General features: G+C 53.0%; 1 protein-coding gene across 3 annotated transcripts in view; it reads right to left on the bottom strand.

Annotated features, from left to right (window-relative positions):
* DNAI2 (dynein axonemal intermediate chain 2) overlaps positions 1 to 3792 on the bottom strand; it is a 42814-nt gene extending 39022 nt beyond the window's left edge. For 2 of the 3 annotated variants that reach the window (XM_017884932.1, XM_017884933.1), the window contains exon 1: positions 3665 to 3792. The gene's annotated coding sequence lies outside the window, so the exon portion shown is untranslated. The other variant, XM_017884935.1, reaches the window with a different exon arrangement.
* Between the last annotated feature and the right edge of the window lie 1017 nt (positions 3793 to 4809).

Below are 4809 nucleotides of genomic sequence, written 5' to 3'. Positions count from 1 at the left end.
TGGTCTCGATCTCCTGACCTCGTGATCCGCCCGTCTCGGCCTCCCAAAGTGCTGGGATTACAGGCTTGAGCCACCGCGCCCGGCCTTTTTTTTCTTTTTAATTCTCCAGGCAATTCCATGTGTAGCCAAGTTTGAGGACCACTGATTTAAAGTGAGGGACTTAATCTCTCAACCAGCATTTCTCAAACCTGGGATCTTCCTTAAAAATATACAGACTCCCAGGCCTCTCTCTTGCAAATGCTGAACTAGATGCCTGGGGCAGGGTCTAGCATCGTGTTTTTCACAGTCACCCTAGAGGAACATGATTACCAGACCTGTGTCTAACCTACCTTCTCCCGCCTCCAGGGCTACAAAGAACCAGACCAGTAGGCCCTGGCCGCTGGCCCCTGAGAGGCAGGGCAGGAGCTGTGTGCCCCTAGAGGCATGTGCCAGGGAAGACTTGGACCCTGGAGGAGTGGGGTAGCAGGTGGGGAGAAGGAGGGTAGGAAGGTTAACCCTTTGCATCCATATATATATTGTTCCTTGAAGACAGTACCACTCCTATCCCACTCCTAGCCCCGGAGCAACTCAACCTCAACCAGACTGTTGCAGAAAGTGGATTTTGGTTTTTTGTTTGTTTGTTTTTGAGATGGAGTCTCACTCTGTTGTCCAGACTGAAGTGCAGTGGCCTGATCTAGGCTCACTGCAACCTCCGTCTCCCGGGTTCAAGCGATTCTCCTGCCTCAGCCTCCCATAGCTGGAATTATAGGTGCATGCCACCATTCCCGGGTAATTTTTGTATCTGTAGTAGAGACAGGGTTTCACCATGTTGACCAGGCTGGTCTCAAACTCCTGACCTCAAGTGGTCCACCCGCCTCGGCCTCACAAAGTGCTGGGATTGCAGGCGTGAGCCACCGCGCCCGGCCCGTTTTCTTCCCTTTCTTGTAGTTTGGAAATTCTCTTTCCTGGGTGGAAGCAATGGCTTAGAGGGCACAGGGTGGGATGAGAAGCCCAGATTGTAGCGGGGGTGCCCCAATGTGTTTATCCCACGTGGACAAGCTAGGGCCTTGTGAAAAAGCCTGGGAATCCCGTGGCATCCTCCCGTTTGCCAACGCAGTGTGAAGCACCTGTGCCTCCCACATGGGGCTGCAGGACTCAAGCAATTAGGGCTGCCTGTCTCTGTCTTTTCAAAGACAATTGCTGCAAGCCAGCTGGCTCCGAGGGGACACAAGGAGGCTGAAGAGAATGACGAAACTCCAGGAAGACAGAAATAGCCTCTTCAGCCCGGATCAGACTTTTAACAGCTTTGCTTTCCTTCTTGGTGCTTCCCAAGGCCAAGTCCCGAGCGAGAACAGAAGCATTGTCTTGTGTCTGGAGGCAGACAGAGGGGACATTTAAAGACTGGCCTGGTGACGGGAAGACAACTCATTCAAGGACCCAGAGCAAGCTCTTTCTCATAAGCTAGCAGGGTACACAGATGAATAGCGAGGTCAGCAGAGGGCGTCTCAGGAGGTCTCCCCCAGCCTCTTGTGAGACAAGTGCTAGAGGGTGGGCTTCCCCAAGCAAGGCCTGAGTAGGGGTGTCTGCATGGGGGGACAGAGCGGGGACGGGAGCAGTGTCACTGCCCTCTGGGAGTTTTGGGGGCAGATCCTCCCCCCATGGGAACCTAGAGTCTCGGAGGCATGCAGAACATCACCGTGCGTCTCAAACACAGGAACACGCAGAATCAGGGACGCTGTGGTCCAGACATCAAAGATTCAGGCGTCTCCCGCATCCCCAGGGAGGCAGTCAGATGGGAACCTTCGCTGACTATGAAAACAAAACCTGTCTTGTGCAGTGAGAATGAGCAAAGCAATTCCTGGAGAGAACCTCCGGTGGCTTAAGGGAAAGTGTGTTTTCCAAGCTGGGAGGGAGGCCAAGGGAGGGATGGGGAGGAGGAGTGTCAGCGTGGGAGACTGGGAAGGAGGCAAGCTGGAAGGTCAGCCCTCTGCATTGAATTCCCTAGTGGAATAAGGAGATGAGAACATTTTCCTCTTCTTCTTGGTCCCTGACACAGCCCCTACTGGGTTCCCGCGACTGGTGGTCCTGCATGGCACCTGGCAGGAGAGGGCTTCCTTCCCTCTTTCTTTGTTGTTGTTTTTGAGACAGTCTTGCTCTGTCACCCAGGCTGGAGTGCAATGGTGTGATCTTGGCTCACTCCAACCTCTGCCTCCCAAGTTCAAGTGATTCTTGTGCCTCAGTCTCCCGAGTAGCTGAGATTACTGGTGAGTGCCATCACACCCGGCTAATTTTTTTTTTTTTTTTTTTTTTGAGATGGAGTCTCACTCTGTCACCCAGGCTGGAGTGCAGTGGCCTGATCTCAGCTCACTGCAACCTCCGCCTCCCGGGTTCAAGCAATTCTCCTGCCTCCACCTGCCACGTAGCTGGGACTATAGGCGTAAGCCACTGCACCTGGCCAGAATTTTTATATTTTTAGTAGAGATGGGGTTTCACCATGTTGGTCAGGCTGGTCTCAAACTCCTGACCTCAAGTGATCCATCTGCCTGGGCCTCTCAAAGCACTGGGATTACAGGTGTGAAAACCGCACCCGGCTTTCCTTCCCTTTCTTATGGCCTTGTGCACTTTCTGGAATTCCAGGGTCCTGAGGGACTCACTGTACCCTCAAAAGAGGCAGACCTCCCTAGAAAGCCTCCATTTGTTTTCTCCCAGGGTAACACTAAGCATGGCTGAGCACCCCAAGGAAGGTGAAGGTTGAGGGCAGGACGAGGTGGGAAGAGGTCCCCAGAATTGGAGAGCGATGGGGGTCAGTGTCTACCTGCCCTCACCTCTACCTTGTGGTCTCCTTGACGGAAAGACTGTGGTCTTTTATTTACTCCAGTCCCCAGGGCCTGGCACACAGAAGGGGCCCAAGACTCCTGTCACCTTCTGCGTTAGTGACTGTGATACCAGCGCCTACCAGGCTTCTCTCTGCAGCTCTCTCCCCTGTTCCTTCTCTGCTGACCGTGACAGACAAGCAAAGGATTTGAAACCAAGGATTCGAGAGGAAAACACCTAGGGTCTGAAAGCTGAGAGAAGACGCACTTCTGTGGTTCAAGAGAATGTGGTAAACCTTGACCTTGAACAGAAAGGAGGAACCGCACACCCTCCGGAGGAACTCCCCGACTGTGTGACCTCGATCACATGAGAACGGCAGCTCCAAGGTTGAGGAAGAAATGAAAGAAAGCACTTAAAACACCTGCCACCTAGCAGGTGTGCGATAGCGTTAATTTACATCCCCTATATCCTGAGCAGAAAGCTCTCCTCTTAAAGGGCCCATCTTCCCATCACCTTAGCCCAAGGCTGTTTTTTTTTCCGTCCATTCAGCTGTAAATCCTTCAGAGGTCTCCAGTCCACTCCAGGATACGAACTGTATCAGGACCTGGGCGGGTAGGAGGGTATGAGGCAGGGTGTTCAGAGGCTGCAGGGTCCTGCGACTTGGGGCGGATCCAGGGCAGCGAGGATTAAGGGGACAGAGAGCACTAGGAGCGCTAGTCCTGACAGCCACCATCCGGCAGAGCTATCCCAGAAGGAAGCCCCCCAAGAGGAATTTTTGGCACTCTTGGTGATTATTACCCTGGAAGTCTCCCCCTGTCACTCTCCACTCTAGTCTTTAGCCTCCGACGTCCTCCTGGCGCCCGCCCCTTACCCTGGGTCCGCTCCTCCTGCTTCTGGGTCTCTGGGAAAGCGCCCAATCCACGGTCCCGGCTCCAGTGCTCCTCAAACGGCGGCGTTTACCGGTTGCTTGGCAACCCGGCCTGGCTCTGGCCGCGCGGCGCAACGCGGAAGGACCCCGGAGCACGTGACTCCCGTTCTGCCACGTCGGAAGCGCAGCACGTCCGTCTGCTTTTTGGAGGTCTCCGGAGTTAGGAGAAGAAGTAACCAATAAGTTGGTAACATACCAGTAATGATCATCAACATTTGTAGGGGCGTTGCCAAGGCGCTTATCCAAACCTACGTTTGTATGCATTTGCATCGAGCAAGGTACCCAGAAAATGCAAGTAAGAATAGTCAGTGCTTGGGAAGCCCTGGTCCCTGGGTGGTTATGGCGGGCTCTGCCTACGATCTTGGCCGAGCGTGTTGTCATGCCTTCCTTCAGTTTCCGCATCCATTCAGTGGGAAGTATAACCCCACCCTCCCCTCTGCTACCATCCTTCCTACACTTTATGTAACAAACACACCTTTCTGCACCACCAGAATGGAAACTCCTTGGGAGTAGAAGCTGGGGATTTTTACAGCTTAGCTGGGTGGTTGGCACGAAATGTACTGTGTTCATTGAATGAATGGATAGATGAATGAATGAATGAAACGAGTCATGTTTCTCAGGGAGTTAAGGCAATTGAGATCATGTAAATTAAAACAAGGGAATTTGGGGTTAGAAAAAAATAAATTTGAATCCCAGTTTGGCTACCTACTAATCTCATGACCCCGGGCAAATTCCTTTCCTTTTCTAAGACTCAGCTATCCTCATCTGCAAAGTGGCAGGACAGTGGCGGTGCTTATTAGATAATGGAGAGGATTAAGTGAGAGACAACACAGGGGCGTGTCCAGCCCCGTCCAGAGCTACTGGTGCCTGAATGAAGGCAGCTCGGGGAATGAGGTTATCCGGAGTTCAGACGCTGACATGGAAATTTGGACTGGGACAGAAGAGGAGTGCGCCATCCAAGAAGTGGGATTGGGGTTGGAACTGGGCCTTGAAAAATGGTTATGAGTTGCAGGGAAGAGGAGTGGGGAGGGCGTTCCCGATTGGGGGAGGGCATGGCTTGAGCAAGGAAGGAAGGGGCAGCCGTCATG

This window comes from Rhinopithecus bieti, unplaced genomic scaffold (genome assembly GCF_001698545.2).
Source record: "Rhinopithecus bieti isolate Rb0 unplaced genomic scaffold, ASM169854v2 scaffold_13400, whole genome shotgun sequence".
Taxonomy (NCBI): Eukaryota; Metazoa; Chordata; class Mammalia; order Primates; family Cercopithecidae; genus Rhinopithecus; species Rhinopithecus bieti.
The sequence above is the reverse complement of the archived record's forward strand: the minus strand, read 5'-3'. Positions and strand labels throughout refer to the sequence as shown.